General features: G+C 41.0%; 1 protein-coding gene across 1 annotated transcript in view; it reads left to right on the top strand.

Annotated features, from left to right (window-relative positions):
* Positions 1–9375, top strand: part of LOC308668010 (uncharacterized protein) — a gene marked incomplete at both ends in the record, with an annotated part of 237759 nt that overhangs the window by 146330 nt on the left and 82054 nt on the right. The gene's annotated exons all lie outside the window — the stretch shown is intronic.

Here is a 9375-nt window from a genome sequence, read left to right as displayed (position 1 = left end):
GACTCCCAGTGGCAAAGGGGAGGCAGAACTGAGGAATAAAGAGACTTGAATTAAATCCCGAGTACCATGCCTACTTTGAATGTAATACTGACAGCTCTAATTACACACCTCTTTCCGACACAGTAAGTCATTAAGTGAAAGCCAGAGGGGCTAGGAACAGCAGAAGTGATGCTCAAACAAATGTAAAGATCCCACAGTGGCCCCAGAGCATCCCACTTTTATTTGCAATATGTTGCATGCTGCAGTCTCCTCTCTCGCTTCCATGTCATAATTAAATGAGAGGAAGGCAGAAGCCTTTTAAAACATCCACATCACGTGAGTTTACTAGGCGTGCTAAATAATAATAATAATAATAACAATAACAATAATTTTATTTATATACCGCCCTTCTCCCGAAGGACTCAGGGCGGTGAACAGGGCAAGAATAAAAAATACAGAGTTACAAAAGTTAAAAAAGGATTAAATATATGCCCACTAAAAACAGTAAATACAAATATTAAAATAACAATAAAAACCCCACCAATCCCCCATCAGGCCAGGCCGGCTTGTTCAAATAAGAATGTTTTTAGATCGCGACGAAAGGAGTGAAGATCGGGCGCCGTCCGGAGCTCAACCGGTAACTGATTCCATAGTTCCGGAGCGCCCACAGAGAAGGATCTCCCCTGGGGGCCACCAATCGACATTCTCTGATCGGTGGCACCCTGAGGAGGCCCTCTCTGTGGGAACGTACAGGGCAAAGGGAAGTTGATGCTGGCAACAGGTGTTCCCTAAGGTACTCCGGACCCCTGCCATGTAGGGCCTTAAACACCATTACCAGTACCTTGAATCTCACCCGGAAGACAACTGGCAACCAATGCAGCTCACGGAGCAGAGGTGTGACATGGGAGTATCGGGAGACTCCCAACACAACTCTCGCGGCTGCATTCTGTACCAGTTGCTGAATGCTGAAAAAGAGAAGTTGCCAGTGGGATGCCTCCAAATATGGGGTCCTTGGTGCTCTCTGAGCTTGGTAGTGTGGTAGGAACACACTCCCCCTCCCCCACGTCACAAGAATAAAAATCAGGAAAAGAAATACAGAAGCCATGTTTCACTCGGGGGAAAAAAAACCTGGCTATTGTGAAAAGCAGAAACATCGAATCAGGCCTGTTGACTCACAAAAAGAGTTCAATGGAGGTAATAGACAGATTAAAGATAAGGGGGTAAAATTAATTCCATTTGTTTGACAGGATTAGGACCAAGGAAGGCGATAATTAAGACCCATCCCGAGCCTTTGCAAAACAAGTAAAAGCAATCAGATGACAAAAGACAAAAAGTAAACCTGTAGATTATGAAATGCTGTGAAAACTGTATAAAAATCCATGTACTCCTCAAACCAATTGATCAGCTGTCCCAGAACTGCATGCTGTTCTGCTCTTCAATAAACAAGAAACGTCTTTCAAAAGCAGCCTCCATTTTTATTCCCGGCTTGGAACTGGACCTTAGCAAACCCTGAACTACAAACGTTCTCCTTTATTGGTACCCAAATAAGGCTTTTAGATCACTTTAGGAGAAAAGAAAGGGATGCGGTGGCTCAGTGGGGTTAGGACGCTGAGCTTGTCGATCAGAAGGTCGGCAGTTTGGCGGGTCGAATCCCGAGTGCCGCGTAACAGAGTGAGCGCCTGTTACTCGTCCCAGCTTCTGCCAACCTAGCAGTTCGAAAGCACGTAAAAAATGCAAGTAGAAAAATAGGGACCACTACGGTGGGAAGGTAACAGCGTTCCGTGTGCCTTTGGCGTCCAGTCATGCCGGCCACATGACCACGGAGACGTCCTCGGACAAGCGCTGGCTCTTCAGCTTTGAAACGGAGATGACCACTGGCCCCTAGAGTCGGAAACGACTAGCACCTTTACCTTTACCTTAGGAGAAAAGAGGAGGCTCTTGATAGTAGAAGACAGACAATAGTGGCTTATAACTGGTTTCTTCCTTTTCCTGATTCTTTCCCCATCTTCCCTCTTTTTTCAAGAAGCTGGGGAAAAAATGAAGGCAAGCACAAAGAGTTGCGGTCCACTCTCTTCTGAAAGATAGTTCTAAGAACTCTGGATTGGAAGCCCTGACTGCTCAATTAATACTTATTTAAATTCTCAAGAGAAGAATGAACAAACCAGCTATGCAAATGACTTTCTCCCTTTCTTTTCATTACTGAAGTTACGGCCATGTTAGAATTGCATTTGTTCCATCATGAAAACTTGACTCTCTCTCTCTCTTTTTTTTTTAGTTCTTCAGTTCATTAGCTGTGAAGTTCAGAGCTTTTACACTGTCAATCATTTCCCCAAATGCTCTTTTGAGAAACAGAAACAGAGAAGAAGGAGGAGGCATGGAACAGTGCCAAATATGTACTTTCTAGTTTGTTAATTGTGAGCACCTTCGCTGATCTATTCGTGACAAGTGACAAAAATCATCTCATTTGTTCTGCTTTTAAATTCTGTCTCAGGCACTCATTTTTAAAACAAAACAAAACAGAACAGAACACTAATAAATTCTCCAGTGGTCGTAGAAGTATCTTTGGAAAGGTTGATATTGCTATTCATTTTAGTGTGGTAAAATCACAAATAATAGGGGCCACCCACTTTGCTTATCTTTTATTTGTTCGTTTGTTGTTGTTGTTGTTGTTGATTTTAAAGATTTTAACTCCGCCATTAGGAACAAATAACCAGGAAGAGAAGTTAAGTTCAAAGCACTGAAAGTTTATTTCATGCTATCTATACAAAAGAATCTGGTTGACTAATGGTCAAGCTAAATGGGCCCTAGATAAGGGTCATAATAATGATGTATTTAACCCCGTCCTCCAGATCAGCTTATTCGTCTCTTACATCCACCTTTCAAAAGAAAAAGGGAAAAAAAATCTTCTCTTCGTTTCTTTTCTCTTTTGCAATCTGCACATCTCCAGATCCTGAAGCTACCCAGTAGGTAGTGAAATATATACACTGAAAATTAATTCAAGGATCCTAAATAAACCAAAAGGCTTACTTTGGGGGGAATGTCCTTTTGCAGCTGTATAAATACTTTCCCTGGATCTTAACTGACAAGCATTTATATAACAGATGCATGTTGTCCCTGAAAGAGAAGATGGAAACAGAAGTCTGGACAATTTACTTTGACAAGTAATTGATGGATGTGGTTTAAATGTTTCTTGTCTGGGAGATATATGTGACTCGCAAGAATCAAGAGGAAACAGCAGCGCCATTCAATATGTGACATTAAAAAAATAAAAATAATACCTCTCTATCCAGAGCACAATTTTCAGATTGACTCCAGAAGATGGTTATTGGCATTCCTGAATAATAAAACCCCAGCTGAGAAAATCTGCTTTATAACGAAGGCCGTACAGAATACGGACAAATAAAAAGAGCAATTCAAATGGACCGGAATGGAGATTGTAATGGATTTGGCACACCAATGGAACTTGGTGGGCATTTGTAGGCCTCTCTAGACCAGTGACAGCCTTGTGGATGAATCATCTCTTGCAACGGTCAGATTGGGTCATAAAATGTCTTTTCCATCTTGGAGAGGTGAACATTTTGGTCTGTGCAGATTGGAGTGTCTGTGTTTGCACACACGTGTGTTCCTTTTGATTTGCTAAGAGTGCTTTCCTGCTTTTTAAAATTTGCAGATGAGTAGAATGACATTTAACAGGGAGAAATGTAAAATTATGCATCTAGATAAGAAAATGAAAATAAATTTGTTCTGAATGGGGTACTCAGGCTTAGGAACAGCCCATGAGAGAAGGTATTTTTAATTTTGAAATATCTTTTTGCTATGATCTATCATCTATCTATCTATCTATCTATCTATCTATCTGTCTGTCTGTCTGTCTGTCTGTCTGTCTGTCTGTCTGTCTGTCTGTCTATCTATCCAGTGATGGGATTCAAATATGTGAACAACCAGTTCTCTACTGTATGTGGATATTGCTTCCATTCTGGGCCTGGGCAACAAAAAATTAGGTTCCAGTTCTGATGAACTGATGCAAACTGGCTGAATCCCATCTATCTATCTATCTATCTATCTATCTATCTATCTATCTATCTATCTATCTATCTATCTATCTATCTATCTATCTATCTATCTACCGGTATCTATCTCTTTTAACCTATTCAATATTTATAATAAGCAGCACGTTTACAAGTATTTTGAATAACAATATGGGGCCAGGGAATAATATTTCACACATTTAACATGCACTTGATGTTGTTTGTAAATATTCTTCCCATTAAGGTTTATTTCAAGGCAGAATTCAACAGATTATTGAAAATTTGCCATCCAACATCTTTCTCTTGGCCAAGAGATAGGTCCTGGATGGCTAATTTTCAATAACCTGTCGATTTCTGCCTTGAAATAAATAAGAACCATGATAGCTCCTTAAGCAGTTGTTCTGTGGTTTTGATTTCATTTGAAAACCATCATGGGTTTCTCTCACCTGGTAGTCACAACATTTTGCTAATCTCAACACGGCCAACGTAACCTGAAGATGGATCTTACATGGCTTTACATGGAGTCAAACAAACTTTCTGACAGTATGGGGAAAAAAGACTTTTAAATATATAAATATTACAATTTCCAACCAGCTCTGAAGGTTACACCTGTGTTTAAGCATCCCCAGTTCTAATTTCAGTTCACAGTCTTGTCCCTACTTTCTGAATTGCTTCAGAGGCAACCTAATACTAATAACAAAAACACAGTAATAAAGAAGTTGTGCAAAACTGGATAACTGAGACTGGAGTACCATATTCCAGAAAGGATACAGGTTACATTTTTTTTCTTTTTATGACCTTTTAATCCCCTTATTTGTGGTGGAGTTGGTGTAACTGAATGGAGATGAGCATTTACTGGCTGGATGCCCTTCCTAATGCCTATGTGGGATTCGCAGCAGATATTTTCTCTTTGCGCCCTGAGAGAGAAATATCTGCCGCTGCCTGGGATTGAACTCTTAAACCTTCCAAACGGGAAGTGAACTTCTTCACCTCTAGGCTACCATTCTGCTCCAAGGATATAATTACATATCACTCAAAATTCATAGGAAACATTCCATGCTACAGAAGAAATGCTTCTAGCTGTGTCTAATAATAATAATAATAATAATAATAATAATAATAATAATAATAATAATAATAATAATAATAATAAGTAGTAGTAGTAGTAGTAGTAGTAGTAGTAGTAGTAGTAGTAGTAGTAGTAGTAGTAATAGTAATAGTAGTTGGAAGGTACCTTGGAGATCATCTAGTCCAACCCCCTGCTCAGGCAGGAAACCCTATACCAGGGGTAGGCAACCTTGGCTCTTTTATGACTCATGGACTTCAACTCCCAGAATTCCTGAGCCAGCCATGCTGAGGGGAAAGGGAGTTTCCAAGCTGAGCCATGCTGGCTCAGGAATTCTGGAAGTTGAAGTCCACGATTGTTGGGGGCAATAAGATGACTTTGTAAAAAAAAATGCCGCATGGGGGGGTCGAAAGCCCTAATAAGCAGGCATATACATAGAATGAAGGCTATTGCTAAGCGCATTGATTTGTTCTTCTTACATTGTAAGCCACCCTGAGTCTTCGGAGAAGGGCAGGATTTAAAATGGGATAAAAAAAAGAGCCAAGGTTGCCTACCCCTGCCCTATACCATTCCACACTATACCATTTCAGACAAGTGGCTGTCCAGTCTTTTCTTAAAAACTTCTAGTGTTGGAGCATTTACCACTTCTGGAGGCAGGTTGTTCCACTGGTTAATTGTTCTAACTGTCAGAAAGTTTCTCCTTAGTTCTAGGTTGCTTCTCTCCTTGACTAGTTTCCATCCTTTGCTTCTTGTCCTGCTTTCAGGTGCTTTGGAGAATAGCTTGATTCCCTCTTCTTTGGGGCAGCCCCTGAGATATTGGAACACTGCTATCATGTTGCCCCTCACCCTTCTTTTCATTAAACTACACATACCCAATTCCAGCAACCGTTCCCTATATATTTTAGCCTCCAGTCCCCCGATCATCTTTGTTGCTCTTCTTTCAAAATACATTGGTATCCATCAAGAAGAACTAAACAATTATGTTCCATCAGCACCTCCATCTTAACTGATGTGCATTTCTGTTTATTGACCCATATTTGGTTCCTCACCAGATGCTTAAAAGTTGCATAAAAAAACATCACCAGGCTCTGATGTTGATTCAGCATGTTTGCTGTCTTCCCTGACTCCCTAACCACAGCTAGATCTTCTCAGTCATACTTTGAAACTAAGCTTCTTTCTGATCCAATCTGAAATCATTTGGCTTCTCTATTGTGCGGCCCTATTTAGTGAATGAGTGTGCAGAAATGTCAGCTTTGGAGGCAACCCTTGACCTTCTCTTAACCAAAGTCCCTTTTCTACCTTGCATGAATTTGTCTTGAATTGTGACAAGCCGCAGGGGTCTCTCTGAAGAGATGGCTTTTATTGATCCTTAAATCATTTGTCAAAAATTGTAACACAGACAGAACAAATCAAGCTTGTTGTCCCTCTTCCCATTTAACCAAGGTCAACGTTCCCATGATGTCCCTAGGAGGTAGTCCCATCATTTATCATTCCTCTTGCTCATCACTTGAGCCTGCAGAGCATTTTAACACATATTCTGCATATATTTTCTTCCGCTATCTTTTTGTCAAAAGGCTTGAGGCAAACCCACCGCCACACCATTCTCCTATTTACATTTAGCTAAATATACTTTCCCCCAAAATCTGCAGAGTTAAGATTTTTTTTAAAACTTTAAGCAAGTAAGGTCAAACTGATCGATGCATTATTAAAATAATAAGCATAAAGAAAAAAACAATTATCTACTATTGTCACAATGGGTCTTTATAAAGTAAGCTGTAGCCACATGCATCGGTTTGGTAAGTTGGCTCATAAGCTAAATGGGGCTTGACGTATCCCTTTTCACAATAATATTCTCAGGTGCAAATTAAGATAAAAGTGACTAATTAGGTATGTGTCTATTTTCATGAAAGAATGTTTCCCCCCCTAAAGAATAGCAAAATGGGGGGTGGGGGGGAAATGCTTTCCTGTGGAATCTATGTAGAGCTTTATCATGGTAAAAATATTTCTGATTTAAATTTGAAAAGGGGAAACAATCAAATGTCATATTAGACAGATGCTTTCAGGGGAAATGCTATTACAGATGAAAGCAGTCTGTGGAGGAGGATGACAGGACCTCTTATAATTCTTACATAGATGTAGGTTCGCATTGAAATAACAAATCTGTGGCGTCAGATTACGCCTTAAATCAGTGAGGAAGAAGAAGGCTAGGACAAATCTGTGCTGTGTTGTTATTGCCAAGAAAACATCACAGCCATGTCCATGAAGTCAACAGATCTTGAGCTTAACTCAAGGGAGCTTATGTTTTTTTTAACCGATGGTGAAGAATCCAGGGACAATCGGAAGTGAAGCTATTGTTCTTCAGGAGATTTTATTCTGGTGCAGTCGATAGAATTAAATTGGCCGGCATCATAATATCCCACGTTAATTGATTTGTAGGCTTCAGCCTTGATGAAACTTGAAATTCTAATCAGAAGTTGGAAAAAGCCAAAGACGAGGGTTTCTCCAGAAACTTTGGATAGGTGATTGTGTAAATAAACACCCAGGATATCTATTAAGTCTTAATAAAATCTGTGATTTTTTTAGGGAGAAGATAAGTCTGATTTTTTTTCCCCTACCGTGGCCTAAAGAATTCAATTCTCATTGAATACTGCTTCTCCAAAATTAGCCAGCAGGGAAGCTGACCAAATCATTTCAATAGGTATTTTGCTTTTCAGATTCCCAAATGCATTTTCTCTTTTTTTTTGGGGGGGGGGCAGCTTTATCTTCTGTCATATGACAAGAGCTTCCACAAGGATACAAAAAGAGACTTTAAAATTAAGGACCCAAATCCTTGAATGACAAAGATCTTTGGAGTCCATCTCAAGAGGTTCTGTCAATAAAAGAGCATGTTTCTATCTGTGTGGAATATCTAGTGTCTCTCAATGTTATCATGCAATCCTTCTTCCAGATTAGCAATGGTGGATATGGAAGGGACCTTGAGGTCTTCTACTCCAACCCCCTGCTCAAGCCTTATGCCATTCCAGACAAATGGTTGTCCAATCTCTTATGGAAAACCTCCAATGATGGCACACCCATAACTTCCATAGATAAGCCATTCCACTGATTAATTGTTCTCACTGTGAAGCATTTTCTTCTTAGTTCTAGGTTGCTTCTCTTCTTGATTAGTTTCCATGCATTGCTTCTTGTCCTGTCTTCAGATGCTTTGGAGAATAGTTTGACTCCTTTGTGGTAGCTCCTTTGATAGTGGAGCACTGCTATCATGTCACCCCTAGTCCTCATTTTCACTAGACTAGACATACCCAATTCTAGTGACTGTTCCTTATGTGTTTTAGCCTCCAGTCCCCTAATCATCTTTTTTGCTCTTCTCTGCACTCTTTCTAGAGTCTCAATAATAATAGGGACTTTACAGCAATTTTGGAAATGAGAAGTTCTCCTCTTTTAATATCCCCAAGAGAGATTCTTTAAGATGATTTAGCAGCATGTCTGGGGGAGTTCTGCATATATGTATCCAGGAGTACATCAGTAAAATGGCGCTTGAACATGAGCTGCTGGATGCCTCTTTAATGATCTTCCACCCATTATTTCATCTCTTGCCCTCAGATGATTTGGAGGACACATCAACCCTGTCTTCCCTATGACAGCCCCTCAAGTGCTGGAAGACTGCCATCATGAAACCCTAGTCCATCTCTTCATTAGACTAGACATACCTAATTCTCTAAATTTAGCCTCTAGACCCACTTACCATCTCGTGCTGCTCTTTTCTGCACACTTTCTAGGGCAGACATGTCAAACACAAGGCCCGGGGGCCAGATACGGCCCACGAAGTGGTTTCATGTGGCCCGCGAAGCCATCCTGGAAACAGTGAGGGAACGGCCCGCACTGCCTTGGCCCTGAGACCCTCCTTCTTCCAGAGACCCTCAGATCTGTCCCACTCCTGCCCAGGCCCTCATAGGCACCCTTGATGCCAACGATGTAGAGCTGGCCACGCCCACCCAGTAGGCCATATGCACTCTAGCCATGCCCACCCAGTAGGCCATGCCCACCCAGGCCACACCCACCCGGCCCCTTGAGGGCAACCGCAATGCTGATGCGGCCCTCAATGAAATTGAGTTTGACACCCCTGTTCTAGGGACTCCATGTCTTTTTTGTCTTCTTGTGACTGGAACTGGACACAGTATTCTAAACGTGGTCTCACCGAGGCAGTATAGAGCAGTGCTATAACTTCACGTGATCTTGAAACTATTTCTCTCTTGATGCAACCTAGGACTGCTGGGTCCTTTTTCCCCTAACCCACCATGTCCC

The sequence above is a fragment of the Vipera berus genome, assembly GCF_964194415.1.
Source record: "Vipera berus genome assembly, chromosome: 4".
Lineage (NCBI taxonomy): Eukaryota > Metazoa > Chordata > Lepidosauria > Squamata > Viperidae > Vipera > Vipera berus.
This window is presented reverse-complemented; position numbering and strand designations above follow the sequence as displayed.